The sequence below is a fragment of the Cyprinus carpio genome, chromosome A15 (genome assembly GCF_018340385.1).
Source record: "Cyprinus carpio isolate SPL01 chromosome A15, ASM1834038v1, whole genome shotgun sequence".
NCBI lineage: Eukaryota > Metazoa > Chordata > Actinopteri > Cypriniformes > Cyprinidae > Cyprinus > Cyprinus carpio.
Window position 1 is genome coordinate 10352999 of NC_056586.1, and position 26716 is coordinate 10379714.

General features: G+C 36.1%; 1 pseudogene; it reads left to right on the forward strand.

Moving 5' to 3' along the window:
- The window catches only part of LOC109062806, a 35571-nt pseudogene that overhangs the window by 2695 nt on the left and 6160 nt on the right, over positions 1-26716 (forward strand).

Genomic DNA, 26716 nt, shown 5'->3' on the forward strand with positions numbered 1-26716 from the left:
GAGGAATGTGTGTGGTTTTATCTGGATCCCAGGAGGAGTGTGTTCTTTAAAATGCCGGAGCATTCCATCAATCTCAAAGAGGGCAGGTGTGTGGTTTTGTTTTTAGTGGTTTGGGGAAGAACAAATTGGCAAATAATACCCTGTCCTCTTTAATATAATATGTAATTATAATCACAGTTTGCAGCAAGCATGTAAGTCAGTTTATACTAAACAGAAGAAAGTTAAACAGTACAAAAATGTGTTTTTGACCTGTGTACCAAGATACTCATGCACTGGACTGTGACCAGCATCAAAACAAGGTTATGGCCATCTCAGTTCCACCACACTTTAGATCCATTGTAGATCCTGAGGGAAGAACACTTTTAAGGACACTGGTTGAAATGCTAGCAGCTAGCGTAAAATCACTACTCATTTGTTTTCTTACAAATGTGGTCACTGTAAAGCACACAGTGTCTGATATCAGGGGCACCGGCGGTAACTCCCACATGCTACAGTCATCTCACTCCAGCTCATTTGCATGGCTGCGGAGAGTCTTTGCATGGAAGGACCGTATTTCCTGGCGAATTTACCGCTCTGTGCTGGCTACCATTTGACTATTCAAAACACACATTTGCTCATGTGGCTATCAACAGGAAATGAATGACAAAAGTGAAAAGAGGAAAAGACAAGAGACGCAATCTTCGACCTTCTGTTTTGTTAGGGATATTTTCTTATTAGCTGAGCTTAGAGCTGTTTTGCATTTAATGTTAAGATTTAGATAAGAGTTGCTAGTCCTTAGATAAGAAGAAATCTGCTCAGTTTCTTCTTTGATTTGACATACAATGAACTTTGTGTTTGTGAATAGACTGATTTATGTTATATATACACTATTATGTTGCATGTTATGTTTTAATTTAACAATATATAAGTCCATAGTATGCAGAAAATTATAATTATATATATTTTAATTACCTTAATTAAAATTAAAATAAGTATGACGTGGCGAATGTAATGACCATTAAATGGCCCCCAATTACCAGATTATTTGATGTGAAATAGATCTTTCTTGTCTTTGACACTTCAGTTCAGCACCTAACAAAAACACATTTCCAGGTGTCAAATATAATGGGTAACTCAGTGGTACAGTACAGCGCCAGTGGCAGATCGCTTTACTCAGACAGGATTTTCTGGCATACACATTTACACATCATATAGGCTATTATGAAATCCAATATGCTTGTCCCTTATTGTGCTATGATTTATGGCTAAATTTAGGCTATGGGATATTCCTATGGTGTATAATGCAAACTTTGACAAAACAATCTATTCTTTTAAGCCACGCACACACACACACACACACACACACACACACACACACACACACACACACACACACACAAGGTACTTTCATATTTTGATTTTATGTAAATACCATTGTGTATATCGTGTGTATAATGTCTATAATGAATATGGCAGTCATTCAGTACAATTGGTGAATGCCATGATATTAGCATATTGTACCATGGCACAGCCACAGTGATTTTTTTGTATCACATGGCAATAATGTCATAATGCTGGACTGTGTGACATATTAGCTTTCCTTGTTCAGTTCAAAAAGAGAAAACAAACAAGATAGGAACAAAAGCAAACTTTTGTTTTATGCCTGGGGTGTGCTCAGATTATTCTTTCAGCATGTTGGGAACCCAATTATGAGGATGGTTTCTATTATCCGGGGCAGTTTGGCTTACCCAGCACCACAGTTTCCACCAAAATACCATAGTTAACATTGATTGTTACTGCATTAAAACTGTGCTAACATTAATTTATTATGAACTAGAATTTTACTAGAACAACGCTTGCCTGTGCGGTGTTGTGGTTGGTTGCCAGATGGTCACTAGGCTGTACTGGGTGCAATGATAGATATTCTTGAAAACTGAATTGTTGTAAACTTTCACACTGTGTTACAACATATTTAGGCTCTGTTTTTGATTTAGCATATCCATTAATTTTAAATAACTACATTTAGCTAGCGGGATGCTCACTCAGTTTAGCACATAGACACACAAACACTGTTTGTAAGGCCTTAATTCCACAGCTGGCACACCTTTTGGTTTTGAAACGTGTTGTTTAATGCCGTGCTGTGAGTAAATCGCTATGTTATTAACCCCATTAGGATTATATTCTTTTCAGACCAACCATGGTTTGTAATTGGTTTCTTTGGAAGAATGGAGATTTTTTATTTTTTTATTTTTTTATGGTAATGCAAATCAAAGCAGCTTAACTCCAACATGAAAAGAGCATAAACGAGTGGAACGAGGTGTCAGACTCACATGTGCTTGGATCGACTGTAATGTAGGACGGTGTGAACGTTAGGCGTGGGTGGAGTATGCATGCAAATTTGGAGAAGGTGGAGCAGTGTGCTTATGTGTGCATGTGCTAGGCATAAGAACTGAGGTTTTGTGTTGTGTGTTTCGAAGCCGGTTTGCTGCAAAAAGTTAAATGGGTGGGTTACCACAATGGGTAAACACATGATCTCAGAGTGAGGAGAGAAGTCTGGTTCCAGTCACATTGGCAGACGAGTATTTTGTTTGTTTTCAAATGCTGAGCACCCTGTTACCCTGTCTTTGAATACCCTGACATCAAATGTCCCATAGTTGAATTTATATTACATGCAACTAGCTAAACTGCTTTTCTGGCTCTTAAGAAGGCTATAACTACACCTTTATATGTAATTTCATAATTACTTCTATTGTCTTTGAAGTATCTTTAAAATGTACTAACTATTTATGGTAAACTAAAATATAGTTTAGTGTTATTTTTTTATTTATGCATTAGAAATGATGAATTTGCACTGTAGTATATTTCTATTATATAAATATTTAATATTTAATCTAAATATAATTGAATAATACAGCAGCTGCAGTTATAGTCAAGTACTTGTGCTTTAGTATGCTAGTCTTTTACACTAAGTAATACTTTTAAGATTTGACATGCACATTCAATACAATCAAGCACACTTCTTTTTCACATGGGTTATCAAAGTACTACACTATTAGCATCTGATACTATCACTGTACCACTGTAGCAGCACAATAAGAGTCTTTCAGATCTGTTTATTATAGATTAATTGAATCATTAAATATCTGGAATTGTACAACTGTTAAATTCCTTCCAATTCCCATCCCTATTTCCATTTCCATTCATTTGTATTTTTTTCTGTTCAAAGTAATAAGACCCTGACTATGGTTGGGGGCTCTGGGGATCAATGTGGCATTCCTGTTGGCTTACCTGCTTCATCATCCTGACGCCTGGGCCACAAAAGCCCATTTCAGCACAGTGGAGCACAAACTCCATTTAGTCCCCTGGCTGAGTCCCCTCCGCTTGCCAGCCATGCCTCTCGTGTTACCGTTCGCTTGAATAAAAAAGGGCTGCTTTGTTTTCCGAGCCCTTGCCTCAGGCCCGGGCAGCACACAGAAGTTTATAGGCTTAATGAAATCACTGTGTGTGTGTGCAGTGTGTGTGATTTCTGCATCTAAACCAACATGTTGTGTTCAGAAGGTGGACGGCTCCAGTTCACTTTCAGGTGCTGATTGTTTTTGTTGTTGTTGCTGTGCATTTGAAAAGATTTTGAGTCTCTCTTCAAATTCACTTTGTCAATGTTAAATATAGCAAAACTGGTGACTCTACTTAATATTCAACCTCTGCTGACAGTATTTGTTACACTGTTGCTCATGACAGAAAAAAATTTGGACTCGTCCCTCAATTACAAAAACAAAACATGTAACAGTAACACACTGAAAGTAAGAGTCTATCAACCAATTGTATGTACACAAAAAGAAAAAAAATTATATATATATATATATATATATATATATATATATATATATATATATATATATATATTAATATAATTATTCCATGCAAAATGTGGCATATTCTGTCTGAATAGTCTTTTGCTTATCTAGACCATATAAAGGTTATGCATTTGCAGCATAATTTCCTGTAACTGGAATTTGTTCTGTGGAAAGTGCTGCAGGGATCATTAAAACATGTTGTTATGTCTCTTCTTGAAATCCTTCCAATCATTTCACAGAAAGTACCAGGTTTACTTGTTTATATAGCCGTGACATTTTTCACAAAACTGCATGGACTGGGTTGGTAAGCAACTACAGTATATCACACTAAATTTATCATGTATAAACTATATGGTAATTGTATATTTTTAAGAGTTTTCCAGTGTACAATTCCCACTTTAGACATCCATAATAAATACTTTATGTGTCAACACAGTGTTTTTATAAAATTAGACGAGTCAAAATAATGTCTGTGGTCATTGACACCATGCCATGGATTCTATTGATATAGTTTCATTTAACCTGGAATATAGGGTTCAGTTTGGTCTATAAACAGTAATTTATAAAAATGTTTAATAAAAGTAATTTATTTGTTACTAGCCTATATAAATAAATGTCTAATGCTACAGCACAAATGTGACCGCTGTTAGTATGAAAGTATCATTGGTATTTGCACCAGTCCTGCAGGCTGTCGTGTTCTACGTAAAAGCTCTAGCATTGTGTGGAATGTAAATCTGGCTTTTACACCCTTTTCCATGACACAGATGTTCACCTTTGTTATTATATCTGTGTTATCTACTCATGACTAAAGGGAAAGTCGTCTTGCACCACATATACAATGTGACTGCATGGGGCTGACGCAAGAACATAAACAAAGAAAATAGTTGACTTAGTACCTCCACAGACTTTCCATCCTTGCCCTCTTGAACTTGTAAGAACACAAACAGGAAGTCAGGCTCTTAACCCTGATATTCTACATAAACATCACAGGAGTTTACAGACGTGGTGATCCATGGCCTGTTGTTGCTTTAGCTTTGCCCTTTTCTCTTCACTTGAGTTTATAAGAATGAAGATCCAATGAAATGGTTTGACGGACACAATCTTCTCTCCTGTCTTGATGTATTTCCCGTTAAAACAAGTTGAGGTGGCACGTACAGTATCGAAAGGCTCTTTTTATTTTGATTGACTAAAAGCCTTTAGCTTACAGCCCATCAGAAACATCATTTGCCACATGCTATGGCTGGTCCATTGCAAATTAGAGAGATTTGAAAGAATTATTTTTAATTCTAGAGAGCACTTTATTGGAAAAGTAGAGTTATTTTTATATTTGTAGATGCGCAAGTCATAAATGTTTTGCATATATCTGCTAGACGTTTGTTTTGTATTTTATTTTATTAGTTCACAAAATTGCAAATAAAGCTAAACAGGATTATAGCTGAACTTAAAGCCACACAACTTTGATTTATGGTGTCTTTCATTGCTTTTGCTTCCGTATGAAACACTGTACTTATATCTTACCTTGTGAAAAAGAAGCAAACATTATAAAAAGGGTACTTATGTAAATAAATGTTTTTTTTTAAGAATATACTTAACTGCAAATTAAATGTAATGTCTCTGTGCACTTAACTGCATGTTAATTGCAATTACATGAAAATGTATAATGTATTATATTTGTATTTATATTAAATTGTTTTTGGGATACTTAAATGGGACTTAAGTACATATTTATATGAGATTTCATAATTACTTATATTGCCTTTGAAATATGGTTAAAGTGTACTGCCGAATGTACTGACAAGCATTTATGGTAAAATAAAATATAATTTAATGTCTTTTCCATTAAAATGTGTAATGTATTAAAATATATTTGTAATTACACATTTATAACAATGAAGGTCCAGTTTAGTGCATTTAAAATATATTAACTTGATGTAATATTGCATAACACTAGTTAATTTTTTAATCAAGTATTTTACACGCTTAAGTCTGTTAGTCATTTACACATCAAAATGTAAAACATGACATAAACAAAATTATTTTAAATTTATTTTAAAGAATTTTTTTTAATTTGATATTATTCCAAAGTGCAGTTTTTAAAAGTGTACTTAAGTCCTGAAAGTGTACTCTAAGTGGCCATTTAATTTGATTAATATTATATGATATGCAAACACAGTTGTTTTTTAAATACTTTTAAGTTTTGAAGTACACTTTAAGTGCATATTCATTAAATGTACTTTCTTGTGCTTTAGCGTATACTATAGGGTTGCAAGTGGAACAGGGTGGAAGAATTGAAGAAAAGAGTAAGCCTAGAAGAGCCAAGCTCAGTAAAATAGAGTCTTTTATCCTATTGTGTTCCAGCTGACCTCAGCGTTGTGTTTATTGGTCTGAAACAGCTGCTGACATCATTCGTTTATTGTGTCATCTCTTGTGACGGGGAATTCTCATTCACTCTTGACACTCAGGTTGTTGGGCTGTGCCTCTGCACAAAAAACTTGGCATTTCTGTTATGTTTCTCAGCTTGCAGGTCCTATGACATCACGTGACCTAAAAATAAGCCAACTCGCTAAAAGCATTTGTTCCATCATGCACAAACACAATGGCTGGTGAAATTCCCGCTCCGAGCCAAGCAGTTGTTGGCTGCTAACGAGTGTAGCACGTTGACGTCTTAATTGCCATGGCTCCGTTTCATTTAACGTCAATACCTGCCAGGATCCCTAGGAAGTTTTTGTTTTAGCTGGTAACAGAAGGCTATTTCAAAGGTGATTACGGTGGAAGGCTTAGGAAGTTGCAGCCAAGGGTGTTGTCTCAAACATTATTGCGTTGTATTACGTTATTCTTATTGTTATTTTAAAGAGGAGCATTTTTACTATGCCTCTTCCAAGTGCTGTTTGCAACACTGTTAAAACGTTTGCATGCCTGACCTCCACTTCCTACAAACACCACAGTCCAGTTTCCGTCATTCATTTAACTTCATAAGGTCACAATGGAACAAATACTTATGAGAGAACTGGTTTTGAATAGATTATCTTTGTGAGATGGTAAGTATATAAACTGTACTGATTAGAAACAAAACTGGTATTTTGCAAACAATCAGGCATTGTTCCTAATATTCATTCAATTCGGTCTACCACTTTACACAATAATCTCCTTTTGTTTCACCCATACCACTTTAGTATATTTCTAAAAAGAGTACTTATCGTGGAAATAACTTTATTTATTTTTTTTAATGAATGTAATATTTTTGGACTCTTAATTGCAAGTTGATTTTAATTAAAGGAAAAACATGAAAATGTAAATTAAAACTAAATATTTATAATAAGCATGACACAAGGTACCCATAAAGACCAATAGTGGTATTGTTTTTTTTGTTTTTTTTTAATTTCTGTGCATTAAACTTATGTAGGCTGACAAAGGGTTAATCTTTATAGAAGTTTTTGTGCATACTCTAAAGTAGAGTTGGAAACATTGTAATTTCGAGTTCTGAGCACATATTTACGAGTGGAGAAACTTGATGATACTCTAGTTTCTGAAATACTGTGGAAACACTGATCTATTAAATAGATATCAGATATATACAATATGTATTTACCTAAAGATCAGTAAGTGGACAGAAAGTTTAATGAATTATAATTAAAGTTATTACAATTTCACATGCTATATTTAAATCATTTTAAAAGTGTGATGGACAAAACAGCTAACTTTCATGGTTCGTTTTATATAACATAAACATTTAGTTGTGATGTCATTTATAAATAAGTGATGGGAATGAATAGTTTTCATCTTTTTGAATTCAGATTCATTTGAATTTACTGTTCACAGCATTGTTCTTCCGTTTCGTTTAAGCTATGCCTATGTTATGTTTCCAACTTGAATGCGTGACATGCATGAATGTCATAATAACTGATGCCGGACTCAATGGTGTGAATTTCAGGTGCACTTGAAGGCAGAGTTATTAAATGTCACCTACTGTAGATCCACCTCAAATTATCACAAAATCTGGGTCAGTAATTATAATGTCATCTGCCTTGCTTGTTTGACTGTAGTAATAATTACTTTGCAAATAGTATCTTTAGGAATTATATTGCCATCTGAGTCGGTCATATAAGCACTCACAGCTTCTGGCATGATTCAGTGGTTGAGTCTATGTTACAACCGATCAATGACATCTGTGTAACAGCATATTCAGGCCTTGTGTTTGTAAAGAGCTCAGGTCTTTGTTTTTGTTCATTGATAGATTGAAAGATAGTATTGCAAATAAGATTACGTTTGAACATCTCATAACAGATTTAATAACCTGTTTAATCTGCTTGTTCAAAGTACAGTTACTGTATCTATGTCCTCTAGATAAATTCACAACACACCATCAAAGGAAACCGTCTCCAAGAGGTTGATACACAAAAAGATGCATGCTTCACATTTGACTTTAGTGCTGTTTTTAGGACTGTGCAAACTCATTTTCAAATAAAGCAGCAGTGCAGGGCATAAAAAGGCGCATAAACTGTGTGTATTGTCCACACTATGAAAGGAAATGGTGGTGATGATGAAAAGCGGAACTTGCATCTATTAGTTCAGGTTTCGCTCTTCTCTGTTGCTATTTTCGAGGCAGATTCTCATGCTGTCATACAGTTCTCTCTCGGTTTGGCAACCATGTTGTTTTTTTTTTTTATGCAACCACACCTTTTCTTTCACTTGCTATAATGTAGTGGGACTCAACATTGGGATCATGACCTCAGAGATGAGCAATAGATGAGGTTGCAGGGGATTTCTATAAAATAATTTTTCATTTAAAATGTTATTTGTTAATAAATATTAACCCTATAAAGTTTCATATTTGATGCACAAAATTATTGACATTATCAAAACTTTGCTGGAAAACCTGTTTTGCACAATCTACTTCATGCTTTCTGTTATCCGATTGACAGTTTATACTTTTTAGCAAGTATAAAAAAAAAAAAAAAAACTAAGATGAAAGAAAAATAAAAAAGTCCCCATTTAGATTGTGGTTCAGTATAGCAAGAATAACTTTCATATTATTAGTAATATTTCAAGATTAACATTAACTGGACTGAAGCATCTAATGTTTACTTGATTATCTATACATATTTCAAGATTAAAATTAAATGGACTGAAGCATACACACACACACACACACACACACACACACACACATATATATATATATATATATATTAGATATATATATATATTTTTTTTTTTTTATCTCATTGATTTACAATTAAGAATTTTCATCAATTCTCTTTTTGGCCATATAAATATCAGCAACAGCACCAAATGAAATATTTTGTGCCTTTGAATAATCTCTCTCTCTCTCTCTCTCTCTCTCTCTCTCTCTCTCTCTTCTAGAATATGATATTAGATTTTTAGTTAATCTTTGTCCTATATATGTCATGTTATATGAGTTTTTAAAGACGTATCTAAAGATGTATCTAAATAAATAAATAAATCAGGATTTTTCACCCTGACCACTATTTCATATGTCATGATATACAGGGTTAATAAATTAATGGGTAATAAAGCTTTAAATATTGTAAAATGTGGACTACAATGCAAATTTGAGATCTTAAAAAATGGGTTCTAGACCAAATCAGTCTTGATTAAAAATAGAAAAGAAAAATCCAGATCTCTGCAAAGGCTAATGTGAATCATTCTTAACACAAGAATCGTGTGCCAAGATAGTCAAGAGCTTACTCTATTATTTTTGTCTGTTTTCTTTTTATTTATTATAGAAAAAAAAAACATTGCTATGCTAACTGAGACTTGTTATAACACTTGCATATCATTGCTCTTTTGTTGATTTTGATTGCTTCCATTGTCCTCATTTGTAAGTCACTTTGGATAAAAGCGTCTGCTTAATGACTAAATGTAATGTAAATATAAATGTAAAATATAGCTGTGAGCAGCGATGGCGGGCCCAAGCCATCAGTGCAAACGACACCCCATATGCTGCAATGGCACTCCTGAAAGTGTCTCTCTGGTCTTTGAGTTCTGAACTGGAGCAATGGGCATTTCCATTACAATTAGTTGATGTTTGGATAGCACACAAAGGGCAATCTAAGAAAAAAGTGACTTCTTGCTCCTTTATTAAGGAGTTTCTTTGGTAAGAACAAGGCCTTGACGTGTGTGAATAATCACAGACTGAAGTAAGTCACGGTGTTGCAACCATTCATTCTAAAACTGTGGCCAAACTGTGTTCGCATTGTCAAACCATGGTCATGTGACCATGATCAGAATGAAGCCACAAAGTGGTTTAAAGGGGTCTATCAATAACTACATGGATGTGTGAGTGTATGTCCATATTAACAGACAGACAGATAGATTGCTATTATTAGTGTCAAAAGACCAAAACTTTCATGTAAGTGTTCCAACGTACATTTTCTCAACAGTGACAATATTATGAGGGACAAAATAAAATGTATATCATTTATTTATTTTATTATTATTATTATTATTATTATTTTATTCAACTTTTTATAAGAAGACAAAAGCAGTGTAAGAATTTCAGCTTCAATATATGTTTTATAGTCTGAGCTGAGAGGAAAAAAATGCCCTATTGTGAGATCATCTGTGCAGTTTATTTGATACATTTTTATTAGAACAAGCTGTTGCCAGGTCAGTCAAAATCCCTGGAGCACACTGGGGATCACCCTTTATTGGCACTTGATAGGTAATACGAGGAGAGAAAATACGTGTCACAGTTGGAAGTTGCTTTTAGTCATTGGCATTGGTTATTTATTTATTTATTTATATTTTTTTTATTTATTTATTTTTACCAGTACTCATGTCTGATGTGACAAGACGGGGTTAAAGTCCTAACGGATGTTGTGAAAGGTGTTTGTATAGACCGCCACTGTGTTTTCAAGAGAAGAGAAGAGAAGAGAAGAGAAGAGAAGAGAAGAGAAGAGAAGAGAAGAGAAGAGAAGAGAAGAGAAGAGAAGAGAAGAGAAGAGAAGAGAAGAGAAGAGAAGAGAAGGGTACAATGTTTTCCATAATTCATCAGAGTCATAATGGGCACAGCCGCCCGAGACCATGTGAGAAACATGATCCTGATCAACACAAAGCACCCTTAGAAACACTGCGCTGTCTCCAAGCAAAGCCCAGGGAATGGCAGATATGATTGCACCAGCGTCTATTGTTTGTGCCACTGTGCATACATGCCTAGGAACAATTGAGGATACATATGTAGCCGAGTGATTTGTGGCCGACAGTTTGGTCCATTTACTATAAAATATCTGGAAAAACTTTTTTGCTACCAGTTTAATTGACAAATAAAATGAGCACTGGGTTCGTACAGTTGTAAGTAGCAATTCTTGTTGTAGCTAATTAAAGTATACAGGCAATTTTATGACTCATATTTATTGTGTATTGTTTTAGACCAGTAAAGTACATACTTCATTTTATATTTGACACTGAAAATGTTGTTTGATTTAGAAATATCAATCAATACAGAAATGTTGCCTCAGGTTTTCAAATGAGCCTGATTTGTTTATAGGACATGGAAAAACCTCTTCAGTTAATTTAACATTCTGTTTTACATTTGTAAGATTATTTGTCAGGTCATTTGATTGTTTTGCTGTCATTTTTGTCCCTGTTTATATAAATTTTGAGGTTAAATGCAATAGGCCTATGGCTGCTCTTTTTATTTAACAACCCAGGGTATTCAATATTTTGTCGACAGCATACCTAAAATCCATTCTCCATCCCGGTGCGTCCAACTACCAGTGATGCATATAAAAGCCATGTAATGTAAGCAGAAATGTTTCATTCTCGACTTTAAAATCTAGAAAAAAAGTCATCCCGGTGCGTCCAACTACCAGTGATACCTTTGACCTTTAAGGTGTTTACATTACATGCTCTTTATTGTGGGTAAGTAAGGTTGTTTGTTTTTTTTGAGTAATTTATGTGCTTACTTTAAGGGTAAATAAGGTAAAAAGTTGTACCTTTTGAAACAGTACTGCCCCTTTCAATTGAAAGGGTATTTAATTTGACTAACCCCTTACAAATACAGTAATTATTCTTTTGTCCCCAAGAGTGTAAGCCCCTTACTGTCATCCAATCAGACAAATGTCATGTTTGTATAACCCTAAGATTAACAGTTCGGTAAAAACATGTAAATCTTCGCTTTCTGCTTTTTACTTGTGCCAATGTGCCTCAAGCACATGACCTGCGCATTCCATGAAGACGCGGAAGTTTCAGCAAAGGATAAATGGATTTGCAGTACTAAAAATCGCTTGCAGTAGCTCTGCTACTAAATTTATTTTAAAATGGCTATCCCTCCACAGCTATGATCAGCTGTTCCTTCAACTTGGCTGAGATTTCAGTGTTGTTACGGGAAAGGATGAAGCTGATTGGTTGGTTCTTGTCACATGACCTGCGGTGCACTTGCCGCATTCTGAAAGTTTAAATGTTTTTATCTCGATGCGGTGCGGACGCGTTGCTTCCATTATGAGCGCACCTGCCACGCATCTACATTTGAAATAACAAACTTGAGCACGCCAAAGACGTGATTTGTGAACGGCCCCTAAGGCAGTCATTGAACAAGCTGTGGCCTTTCTGAGACTGTGTAATAGATAAAGTTTTATACTATAGTTATAATTAGAGAGAAATAACTGTTTGACTCATAAGCCACTAAAGCAACTCCATTAACTGCAGACAAATTCTGAACAGACTTTGCCCAGTTTAGCAAGTGCCTCAAGCTACTGTGTGACTGTTTTCGCTCGAGGCCACCTGCTGCTGTCAAGTATGTTTAGAAGTTGCGGTAGCGGGCCGGGTATGGACTATAATCTTTTGCAGCAGCTCAAGCCTCTGGAAATAGACAAGATGGAGGGTTGTTGACTTTCTTGTGGAAGCTTCTGGGAGCGGGAGGGAGTCTTTAGAGCGGAATGCAGGGACCAGGGTCCGTTTCTTCCTTTGGATGATGTGGAGTTTAGCCACATGTGCTCTGAAAGGAACACATGGGAATCCTAGGGTTCTGGCGGTGGGAAAAACAGGAACTGGGTGGAAAGGTGTTGTTTTTTGTGTATGGAGTATAGTAATTCTCTATATTCTTTCTCTTTCCTTTTGTCTCAGTTTGTCTCTTCCTGTCTTCCGCAACTGTGGGGAGCTTTGAAGCTCTCTGAAGTTGTCTCTGGGTTTTGTGTTCTTACAATCCTCACTCTTGCACGGTAAATGGTTTTCAATGCTCGAATCACAACGTCAACATAATCCCCTGCCGGACTGTGCATCCTTCATTAAGGCCCTGATATACGCAACTCTGCACTCCGGTCAAGTCACACCACGTCATGTTTATTTATACAGCACTTTATACAATAGAATGCTTTAAAACAAGCAGCTTTAGAATATTACAAATGAAAAAAAAGTCTCAGTGATACTTTGAATCAGAATTACTACTTCAATTTCTACTATAAAGCAGCTTTCCTTTGTGTTCACATATTTACTCGCGTCTGACTTTGATGGACTGAACAGAAGAAATGTATCGGAGAATATATCCACTTCAAGGATGGTGGAGCCATGGAGCCAAACCTACAGTATTACATACCTATTATGGACCTATAACATAACTGCCATGTCTCAAATGTAGTTCAAAGGTGTTTACCAGCCAAAGCAAAGTTTTCCGAAAGGTTTGCAAGTGGGTTCACACTACCAAAGTGAACCGCAAACAAACTTCATTTTGGCATGAGTTTGTTTGAAATTCCATCACACACTTTCGTTCTTTGATTTCACTTTAAGTATGTTGGGGCCTTTACATATCAAAGAAGAAAAGCCCCAGAGCACACCTAACTATTAATTATTTACCATGGACCAATGGTAGTTTGAAGGTGTTTACAAGCCGGAGCAAACTTTTCTTAAGTCCGCTTTATCAAGCTGTTTGAACTCCAGAAACAAACTCTAAACCAGGGGTCACTGACCCTGCTTCTGCAGAGCTGCCATCCTGCAGATTTCAACACCAACCTCAATCAAACACACCTGAACCAGCTAATCAAGGTGTTCACGGTTACTTGAAATTACGGCAGGTGTGTTGGGGCAGTGTTGGAACTCAAGTTTACATGATGGTAGATCTCCAGGAGTAGGGTTGAAGATTCCAGTCGTGGAGGGCCACTGTCCTGCAGAGTCTGAAGACCTTGATTACATTGGTTCAGGTGTGTTTAATTAGGGTAACCCTACAGGACAGTGGCCCTACAGGAACTGAATTCTGCACCCCTGCTCTAAACGAACTTGCTTTGAAGTTTATTTTGTTCAAAACTACATCATATCAGTTTCTTTTTTGGAAAATCCCACCAAATTCCACCTTGTACTTGGATGTGAGACCAGCATACCATTCTGGTTGAACCTTTAACCTGGTTTTACTTATTTACAGGATTCTTTACACATGAATGCTTTTTTCAGTGTGCTATGATATCCGCCATGATTCCATGTTCCATAGTGGAAAATCCCACTGACTTTTCCAGTGCCAGTTGCACACCTACATTGACACAAGACGAGGGGCCTTCAGCAAGAGTCAGGTTTGGTATGCTGAGTTGGCTCACTGAGTTGTATAACATGCATTGAATGGCACATTATAAAGTATTCAGGAGATCTTCTCCACTGATAAGTCCCTATGCATTTGACTGACATTATCAAGCCTACGTCCCACACTCCTTTGACCTGTGGTATGGGGCGGCTATATCTTTTTTCATCCTTGTTGTTCTGTCATCCCTTATTTGTAATACTACACCTTTGTCATGCTATTGACTATGCCCAGCATTCTCATTTCAAACTCAATCCAAGTTGGCTTGTTCAGGTAGCTAATCTTCTCATACCAGGTAGTTGCTCAGTGCCAAGTGGGATTTCGCTCTACAATGATTGGCAGACGACGACTGTAATGCAGAAGTGCTCGGGTATCACACCCGACTGGCTCTCAGGCTTATATCACATCACAGTCACAGCTGTCAGCTTGAAATGAAAGGCAACCAACCAAATCCACCACACCAGCTCTCATGATAATTAGCACAGATAGGTTCTGAGCAACACTGCGTTGAAATCCCCCTGCAGGGTCTTCATCAGAGAGCTGCTCCTTTGCATCTTCTGCTGCTCTACATGCCTGATGATTAAAAGGCGTTGGTTGTAAATTGTTTTTGGTGGTTTAACATCGCCATGTGGTTTTAATTTTTTTTAAATTAAAATGCACCAGGCCACAATCTAAGGTCCCCCAAAATTCAAATTCTGTCATCATTTACTCACTCTAATGTCATTCAAACATGTATGACTTTCTTTCTTCTGTGAAACATAAGAAGATAATTTGAAAGTCACTGGGGTCCAAACAAAACTGTTCCTCAAAAGAAAGTCACTCATACAGGTTTGGAATAACAAGAGTGTATGTAAATGATGACAGAATCTTCATTTCTGGACAAAATCAGTAAAATGTTTAATGGCAAAACATAACTTTGGCAAAACTTACCTATATTTGTTATTGTTAGTTATATACTTACTGGAATAAGATCTACTTCTACTACTTCTCATGTTTATAAATAATAGTATCTATCCTACTGCCTCCTTATTACTTCAACATGACTGACTGAGCGACCCAAGTTTATGAACACTGAATAGGCATTGTTGGCATAAATGTTGGTGTGCATTAATCTGACATTAAAAATTCCAAAATTAATAAATAAATAATTCACAACTAACCATTTTTCCTGCATCATTTCAATAAATGAATATTTTGGACATAAGATAAGTAACTTGTGTTATGTTTACAAATTGTTTTGAACTTTTTCATTTCAAAAGTTTAGGGAAAATTTGATCTCCTAAAACAACACAAACAACATAAAACCTCTAAATCCGCTCAAAGGTCTTATGGCGGCTCTCGACACATCAGAGCTACGAAAATTAAAAGCTCTTCTCTGCAACAACAGGAAATCTTCAAAATGCAGCTGGCAGAAGCAAAGAACACCCCCGCCCCATCTTGATGTGCAACACTTGCATAAATAAGAGAGGAGATCCCTGATGGGTACACCTGTAAAAGTGCCACCATCAGAAACCCTTGCAGATGGCTCTTCATTAACATGATGACCACCAATATTAGTAGCTCATCTCAAAGTTGGATTCTCCATGTTTGTCCATGAGCCAAAAAATCTAAGGATGTTGTGGTTCTGATGAGCTACTTTAATGCGGTGAAAACTGTTAACAACAGGAAAAGAGAAATATTACATTAGCAGAGTGTAGTGGATATGTATAGATAGCTTATAAATGAAGCTAATCAATGTTTGTTTATTTATTTTTTTTCTTTGTTTTGTCCAGTTTCCTGAATGTGGCTTTTATGGGATATATGACAAGATCCTCCTCTTCAAGCATGACACCAACAGCAGTAACATCCTGCAGCTGGTCAAGGCTGTGTCGGACATCCAGGAAGGGGACCTGGTGGAAGTTGTTTTGTCGGGTAAGTCGATTAGTATAACTCAAAAGATGTTGAAACTCGCAGCAACAAAGCTAGAAGTCATTCATGATTAAGATATGATGATTTTTGCTGAAATTAATGACAGTGACCACTGGCCTGTGGAGAACTTTTTTTTTTTTTTTTCACCCGCCGCCATTTTTTATTATTGCAGTTTTTTTAATTAATCTCTTTGTATACAATGTAATTATATATTGTAGTACATGTTACACAGTCTTTAGAATGTAAAGAGTATTTAATAATAAGAATAATAATAATTGAATTGAATTTCATTAATTTAAATAAGACTGAAATAAAATAAAATATAAATCTTCGATAAAAATTAGAAATGCCTTGGCAACAAGATGAAATAAAATAAGTTTAGGATGAAGTACCAAAATGACTGACTGAAACTGAAATAAATATAAATTAAAGCTAAATTAAATATTAATATATATATAAAACAATAATATTAAACATATGTTAAAATATTTAAAATGACAAAAGCACAAAGTAAATATTAATTAATGCTATAATAGGATATAAATAATACTAAAACATCATTGTAATAATGAGAATTAGTAAATGCATCTGGGGATAATGTTAATTGCTAAAAAAAAAAAAAGAAATTTAAAATTAAATTTGACAAATTTGACAAGATGCAGATACAGTTTATATATATATATATATATATATATATAATATATAATATATATAGTATTATATATATATATATATATATATATATATACCAATAGAGAGTAACACACAGGGATTTTCAAGAAAGTGCTGGAACAAAAATCTACAGGTTGTGTATTCTTGTATCGACTTTAAAATGTCACAGTGAAGTACTGAAGTGATATGAATCAACAGTACAGTACATGACACAAAGTAATTTCCTGGAGGTTGACACTTTTTTATATATAATGATAAAATGGCTATAGTGTCAATAACCAAAATCTTAACAATAGCTTTTAACAAGAAGTCACATCACTGAACTGAAAGGATGTGACCTAGATCATATCAACGTTCCTTTCCGTTCATTTTATCTAATTGAGAAACTCACAAAGCTCCAGTTGTTTGTGTGTGTGAGCCTGATGCCTTAGAGCCAAAGTGGAAGATCAAATGTAATCAGCACAGAAGTGTTTTGAGAGCATGTTGAAATAACAGATTTGATAGAGATGGGAGATACTCCAGCTCACACGGCCTCAAATGCTGCAAATCATTATTTTCAGATCACTTAGATCACTTTACTTGGTCTTGAAATGTATTAAAATGTCTTAAATGTACCTTCAAAAAACCTGTAGAAACTCTAAAGAGGGTTCGAGTGACAATGGAGTAGTTCGCACTGATGTGTCCTTTTTGTGATTTTGCTCTGTGTTCTGCAGCTGCTGCTACATCCGAAGACTTCCAGATTCGCCCTCACGCGTTAAACGTGCACTCGTATCGTGCGCCGGCGTTCTGCGATCACTGCGGCGAGATGCTTTTCGGCTTGGTGCGTCAAGGACTCAAATGTGATGGTGGGGACTCTGTCTTTCACAATTTGTATTCTTCATGCTGTACTTGGTTTCATTCAATCATAGTTAGACTTGTTGCGTGCTGTCATGCAACTTCATATATTTTCCATGACCCAACTGGCTCATCACATACTGTAAGTGTGATAAATGTCCACAGTGTCCAATTTCCCCCCCTCTCACTGTCTCCCCCTGCAGGCTGTGGACTGAATTACCACAAACGCTGTGCTTTTAGTATTCCCAATAACTGCAGCGGGGCGAGGAAGCGGCGTCTGTCCACCACGTCCCTCACCAGCAGTCAGTCTCTGCGTCTGTCCACTGCAGAGTCCCTCAGTAGTCTCAACAGCAGCGTGACGTCTGAAGAAGTCAGTCTCATCCGATCACACACCCAGATGGTACAGCACACATTCAATTTCATGTTTTAGAAATGTTCAAATCAAGAAACATACTGTATGTTCTTGAGTAAAAAACAGCTGTATAAGAAATAAGAAATGTGCTAAATAGATACAAGTAAAATTGTACATAGCCTATTTTTAGTGCTGTTTTTAGAATTTTATTTTTTATGTATATGTATACTGGCAGTCAAAAGTTTGGAATAATTATTATTTTTTTGAAAGTTTTGAGAACCAAATCAGCATATTAATATGATTTGTAAACATCATGTCGATCTTTCTCCAGCCCCGCACCCCCAGTGAGGCCAGGCGCTTCTACACCGGGCGGCCCGTCCACCTGGACAAGATCCTCATGACTAAAGTGAAGGTCCCGCACACATTCGCCGTTCACTCGTACACGCGTCCGACTGTGTGTCAGTACTGCAAGAGACTGCTGAGAGGACTCTTCCGCCAGGGACTCCAGTGCAAAGGTCTGACATTCCATCCTGACTTACAAATTGGTATTAAAAACAACTAGGATAGGGATTTTTTCAAGTTGTATTACTGAATTCCTCTTTTACCGGCATAATGAAGGTAATGACAAGGTGATCACATTTAGTTTGTGGTAATGACTGGCTGACCGGACATTATTCTGCTTATTATGTGGCTACTTACTAAATAAATAAATAAATGCATGGACATGAAATATTGATTTGAGCTGAAACTGCATATTGATTTGAGTTGAAATTATGTCATTATCTTGCTTGTAGTTTAGATTAAAATAATCTACAAATAAGTACATATACTAAGACAAAGAGATCAAAAATTGGAGGTCAGTAAGTTTTTTTTTTTTTTTTAATACATTTAATAGTTTTATTCATTAAGCTGATCAAAACTAGTGACAAACATTTTTTGCAAACATTTCAATACATGCAGTTTTTAACTTTCTATTCTCTTTAAAATTGCATCACCTTTTCTCAAATGAATGAATGAATGAATGAGACTTTTCAACATTAATATTATTGAGACATGTTTCTTGAGTAGCAAATCAGCTTAAAATTCAGCTTTACCACAACAAGAATAAATGACTTTTTAAAACATATAAACAAAACAGATTTTAAATCATAATAATATTTCACAATATTACTGTTTTTACTCTATTTTGATGAGCATAAGATACTTTTAAGAGCATAAAATACAATAAGAGACTTTTAAAACATTAAAAGAATCTTACTGACCACACAATTTTGAACAGTAGTCTAGACTGTAGTACAGAAAATCATTCTAGCAACAGGACAAATATTAATAATGCAATATTAATTTTAAATTATTTTAAATCCACAGCACAAGTTAGTTTTCTAAAGACATTAGTTAACTTATAAGTATTCTATATGCATATTAATTTAACTTGTTAGCTTTCCACTGTTACGACCGCGGTACACTGCGTGCTTTTGAGGGTCAATTTTGTTACATACAATGACTCACTAAAAGAACCCCGCGTCACATATCTTTGGAAAGCTGAGATTCTTTTGATTCGAATGATGCAAACCATTTTAAGATTCAATCAACACAGCAGGTACAACCAGGCTTCATGCTGTGATCCCATTGTGTTTTCCAGCTAATAGCTCCCAGCTATAGTCATCTGCAGGCATCTGTTTACCAAAAATAAATAAATAAATAAAAATAAAAAAATTGTAGGTGGAATTTTTTTTTTTTTTTTCTCAGTGTGTTCAAAGTTCTATTACTCAATACCAGTAAGACTTACCGTGATCCTAAACAGAACAAACCTCAGAGTGTTGCCTTTCAAAAGAGACCAAAATCATGCATATACTCCAGATTGTTCAAGAACAGCATGCAATTTCTTTGGATATGCCTTTTTAGCTGTTTTAGGCTAATTTTACAGGAATGCTAAGGGGTTAATTTAAAAGATGTGTATTGTATATTAATTTAATCAAAACCTATTTATGTCTCTCTCTCTCTTCTTTTTAAAGACTGCAAGTTCAACTGCCACAAGCGATGTGCATACAAGGTCCCAAATGACTGCTTAGGGGAGACTCTTGGTAATGAGTGTGAGAGAAACAATGTTGACATGATGGACATTATGCAAGCATGTAATTATTGTTTGTCACTTCGTGCCGTTTGCATGTGAATTTTTTTACCTCTTTCCCATCGGTCTCTCTCAGACATATTAAGTCCAAGCACAGACACCGAGGTGCCGATGGACTACAGTAATGAGTATTCTGACACTGATAAGTCATCTCTGATGGACGACTCAGACGAGGCCTGCAGTATCCCTGGGTCTTTCTCCCCAGACAGCAACCAGGATGGAGCCAGCGGAGAGCAGAGGTAGTTAGACAGGTTTCAGACATCTGACAAAATTAAGGCCTAGTCACAGTAAACACAAAATTGGATTCTATTTCTGAAATGCCGTTATATGTACAATAAACATGTTATAACTGAGAAAATTACACACAATATTTTCTTTGAAACTACCATGAAACATACTACAAGAAGCACAATAGAAATGTAGGTAGAGTTATGCATTTCCAATGAGCATGGGATGGTTTTATGGCTTATATAAATCATATACACCAAAATTGCAAGGTGTACAAGCCCTTGTGTGAGAATTTGCAACTATGCATTCTCACAGTGAAGGTCAGATTCCCTCTGTAAAAAAAAAACAAATAAAAAATAAATGACCAATAAGATATAAGCTTTTCGCAAATGATTCACTTGCAATTGTAGTTGTTTTGGTGTGTCTCTCTTTGTATGAATAGGTTTTATTCAGCATACAGTTGCCTGCGTACCTCTATGTCTACCACACACCTGGATTCTCTTATAAGATCTCATGATTTATGACTTGAGTGCTGTGATGTTTCCGCAGTGCTAATATTCCTCTGATGAGAGTGGTGCAGTCGATCAGGCAGACCACACGTCGCTCTAGCACAGCCATCAAGGAAGGCTGGATGGTGCACTACAGCAACAAGGACACACTGGTACTTCTGGCTGAAAATTCTAACCTCATTTGCTCACTCTTTTTGCCAGTTTGATAAGTACTTTAAATAACACTCATAATCTATACATATCTATTATTGACTCTTGCAACCAACACGTTGACAATGATCTCATTTTAATACGTTTATGCATTTATTTATTTATTTAAATATTTATTTAACGGGTTAATTTTCAGTAATTTGGCCCTCTATAATAGCCCTGCATAGTAATATAGTGTGCGCTATGCGTATGCACCACTTTAATACATTCATTCATTCATTTAAAAAAAAAAAAAAAAATAAAATAAAATGTTTATTTAGTTGAGTCTTAAGTTTTGAGTCTTCTACAGATTTTGAACTATTGAAAGATGAGTAAATAAAGACATTTTTTTATGAACTATTTCTTTAACAAAGCCAGAGCTTTCTGTCTAGTCTGTATACTATCCTTACCTCACTTCCAAACACCCTATTGATATTTCTATATGTGTTCTGCATCAATCTGCACACTTACGCTATATTACCAGAAAAATCTTCAGCTTTTAAATCACAGGCTATTCTGAGCGTCCCCTGCATGAGTGGATATTGATTTGTAGAAATGAATAGCAGTAAATGTCACTCATAGTGCTTCTAGATGAGTATTTTCACAAAGAATGGGGAACAAATGGTTGAGGCTTTTTCTCAACATAGACATATTGACCTGTTCCCGGCTTCCTGTAAAACGTCTGAATTTCCGTGTTGCATTTTACTCCTCTTTAGCCTTTTCTTTCTAATTTTCCTCCTGGTTTTTCTCTTGCGTCCTCCTCTTCTCTTCAGCTCTGTTTACCCTTCACTTTCTTCCTCCTGTCTGCTGGGGTGAAGCTGACCCCAACACCAACTTCTTGTTGACTTATGACCTCTGACCTGTCACCCCACCCTCCAACAGAGGAAGAAACACTACTGGCGCCTGGACTGCAAATGCATCATCCTGTTTCAAAACGACACCACCAACAAATACTACAAGGTAGAATCTCCCTTTCTTTTATTAGTCAATGACTGTTTATTATGGAAGCCCATTACCGCCATGGGATAAAAAAGAAGTAAAAAAGTAATTGTGAATTTTATCTCACAACTCTGACTGTTATTCTGACAATTCTGAGTTTATATCTCACAATTCCTACTTTTTTCTTGCAATCCTGAAAAAAAAAAGAGAGATATAAACATAAACAAAAAACAGAATTGCAGGGTCTAATGTGTCCTTGTCTCCCTCCGCAGGAGATCCCGCTCTCAGAAATCCTGCAGGTCCGTCCGGCGGGTGATTTCTCTCTCGTCCCTCCCGGCACAAGCCCCCATTGCTTTGAGATCATGACAGGTACCATGATCTACTTTGTTGGTGAGGACCCCAACACCACCCCGTGCCCATCATCCAGTGTGTCTGGTCTGCCCATCTCCACCAGCCCCAGTTGTGTTGCACCCAATAGCGGGGTGGGGCGAGAGTTCGCCAAAGGATGGGAGACTGCTATACGTCAAGCTCTCATGCCAGTCATCTTTCAAGACAACCCTCCAGCAGAAGGTCACACTCCTCACCGTAAGTGAGCCTAATTCTGGAAGAAAGGTGTGATGCTGCATATATAATTGTAATAGGGGTAATATCACTGTTAAGAAACCTAAGCAAATTTAGTGAGATATGTTAAGGCTATGATATGATGATATAATATGATGCTCATTTGATGGTCATTTTTTAAAAAAAAATTTGGGCTATTTAAAATAAAATGAATGAATGAATCAATGTAATTTTTTTATTTTATTAAATTTATTTAAATTTAAAAATCAGATATTTTAGTCTTTTTTTTTTTTTTTTGTGAGTGGTTAGTTTGTGTGTTATGTGTGTGGAAAATATAAAAGTGTTTCATTAAAAAGACATTTTGCAAGAAAATTTTTTTTTCATAAACAAAGATATAAGTTTTAATTAAGAATTTTTAATTTTTACTTTTTTTTTTTTTTTCATTGAAACTGATTTTTTTTCAATTTAATATTACCATCCTTATTTGTCATTGACCCTCAAACAGAACAAGTATAATACTGAGATTATTAAGTGGAGCTAATATGGTTATTAATCTGATTGATTTTCAGGGCAGGCATCAGTCAGCATCTCAGTGTCTAACAGTCAGATTCAGGAGAACGTGGTGAGTACATTTGACCTTTAAAGGTGCAATATATCACATAGTGCGATGATGATGGCAAAGATGATTATAATTATGATAACGATTAAAATAATAATAAATGATGATGATGTACCCAACAGGACATTGGAATGGTGTACCAGATCTTTGCTGATGAGGTTCTGGGTTCTGGACAGTTTGGTGTGGTATATGGAGGTATGTCTGTGAATGATTTTTACTATTTCTAAACATAGGGTGTTGCTGTGTGGTTGCTAAGGTGTACTTGATTGTTGCCAGGGTGTTTGTGATGGTTGTTAGGTATTTTCTTACTCCGGACCAAGTCAAAAGAGCACATGCACCCTTAAGACTTTATGATATTCTTGACTGAAGTCAAATTTAGGACAAGTTACACTCTAAAAGGTTCCTATTGGCATTGATGGTTGCATGAAGAACCTTTAACATCCATGGAACCTTTAAGGTTCTTTATAGTGGAAAATGTTTTTAGATTATTAAAATGTTCTTCACACTAAGAAAAAATTCTTTAATTAATTAATAATTGTTCTTTAGGGAACCAAAAAATGGTTCTTCTATGGCATCACTGCAAAAATCCACTTTTTGGAACCTTTATTTTTAAGAGTGAACACACCAAAGATGGAATTGTTATTTGTATCTCTTGTCATAAATATATGCAATAGCAAGCAGCACTAATTATATGCAAGAATGGATATTTACAAAAGATCAAACATTATCATTTCCTCAACCCGCGCAGGAAAACATAGGAAAACTGGGCGGGATGTAGCTGTGAAGGTGATCGACAAGCTTCGGTTCCCCACCAAGCAGGAGAGCCAGCTGAGGAATGAAGTAGCCATATTGCAGGTGACCAGCAGGGGGCGATAGAGAATCAATTATTCAGCACACGTAGACCTGTGTGTCTAATGACTGCTGTTGTATTGACTGAATGATAATGATCACACACACCACAATTAAACCTACTGATTGTGAAAGCACCTAACACAAGTTTACGAATGCAAATAAGCAACAACATGACTCACGCAACCGCATCTCTTAACCTTGTCCTTTCAACCTCTCTCAGAGCCTGCGACATTTGGGTATAGTGAATCTCGAGTGCATGTTTGAGACGCCTGAGAAAGTGTTTGTGGTGATGGAGAAACTTCATGGTGACATGCTCGAAATGATTCTGTCAAGTGAGAAAGGACGACTTCCTGAGAGGCTCACCAAGTTCCTCATCACGCAGGTCAGTGCTGCGTTTAGAGCTTAATACATGCTTCTCAGAGGTTAAGGGCCGTTCATACCAAGGACTTAGAGTCCTCATAATCACTCTGAAGGCTTGTTCACACCAATAATGATAACTTTTCATCTGCTGCTTAAATGCTCGTTCAAGTCTGTTGGATTCTGATTGGCTGTTGAAGTTTTTATCATTTACCATCTAAAAAAAGAAGTGGACTTCACTGTTTTCATTTAATTCACACCTGTTCAAACCTGTTAAAACGTGCTAATAATTAGTTAATGCATGCACTTTTTAAGAACTAACCTTAAATATAGCATAAGTGATATGAATTCATGTATAAATAACGACCACCTTCACTATACATGTTAGTACATGTCTGTTAGCAAATATATTAATTAACACTTTGTGGTAAGATTTCACACATGAATTCATTGTTCATGCCTTAACTCATCATTAGTTCACATTTAATTCAGGTATTAGTACATGATTATTCATATACACTTATTTTAAAATGTTGCAGATAACTGTAAGGATAACTATACTAGTGTCACGTTTATTATAAGCACATGGTGTTAATAATGGTGGATACTGATTGGCTGTCAATGTTTTTATCATTCACTCACTGGAAAGTTCTGTAAGCGATTCCAACAATATCGTTATTCTTCCGTTGTGTCATTATCGTTATAGCTGTGGTGTTTATTATTTTCATAAAATTAAGGCCTGTTCATACTACGATGTTAACTACAGCTATACATTTCCTGCTTGGTGTATATGGGCCTTTAAACGTGCAGGAAGTGATTTCTGAGAAACCCTGTTGATATTTAAATGATTTGTAACACAGGCACCTCCACCATCATGGATGGACACGCCCCTTACTGGTGATTGGCTACAAGTGTGTTTGGTGCTCGGTCTGGTCCACTTCAAGCAGCATTTTTCAGTAATTTGTTGCTACTTTTTTTGGGGTTTTGTTTTGATATTATATTCTCTTTCACTCCCTCTCTAGATTTTTTGTGTTCTGTGGGGCATTTTCTTTTAAAAAATATTGTGCTGTGACCTCAAGCCTGAGAACGTGCTATTAGCATCAGCGGATCCCTTCCCACAGGTCAGAGAATTCAATGCAATTTAAACACATCCTTGAGCCATGGGAAACAAACTAGCACTTTTTTTCCTGTTACTAGCTCTTTTATTGTTTTTTTGTTGTTGTTGTTTGTTTGTTTTCATAATGCGACTTCTCCTTTTTACGTTTTGTTGACTCTTAACACTTCTTCCCACCCACACGGCATATTCATAGGTCAAACTTTGTGACTTTGGTTTTGCTCGCATCATTGGAGAGAAGTCTTTCCGCCGTTCGGTCGTGGGCACGCCAGCTTATTTGGCCCCCGAGGTCCTGCTGTGCAAGGGTTGTTATAATCGCTCTCTGGTGGTGTGTTTTGTATGTGGTTGTGATGTTTTTTGTTATTATTGGTGGTTTTTTCTTCTTCGAGGATGATGAAGATGTGTTTGATTAGCTTTCTGGACGTGGCCTTCATGTACCCACCCAACCCATGGAAACAGATCTCTCCTGAAGGTACAAACACTTACAAACACAGTAAAAGGACACTGAATTAAATACAAGTTCATGATGTACAATAAAATGTCAGATCAAATTGCGAATAGAAGTATATGAAAAGTTAAACGAGCTGAATAGAGAACACTTTGTGTGGCTCTTCCTGGAAATTGACTTCATAATAACAAAAAGAAATTTGATGCATTAAAAGCAGGCTGATCGTTGAGTAGCTCCATCCGCCTTTGATTTTCTGTCTACTGCTGTAAATCATTTAGCTTCAATCAATGCAGATTTTGTTTGTGTGATCTCTCCTTTTCTCCATAGCTATTGACCTCATCAATAACCTGCTCCAAGTGAAGATGAGAAAACGCTACAGTGTGGACAAGAGTCTCAGCCATACCTATCTACAGGTAATGCTAATAGCAGTCTCATGCTTTTAATCAAGTAATGGGTGCCACATATGGCTTTCTAACACACACACACACACACACACACACACACACAACACATTGAGTTAGTAGCGCAAAAGGTTGTGGGTTCAATTCCCAGGGAACACACATACTGGTAAAAAATAAATAAATAAATGTATATATCCTGGATGCACTGTCACAGGTCGCTTTGGATAAAAGCATAAATGTAAAT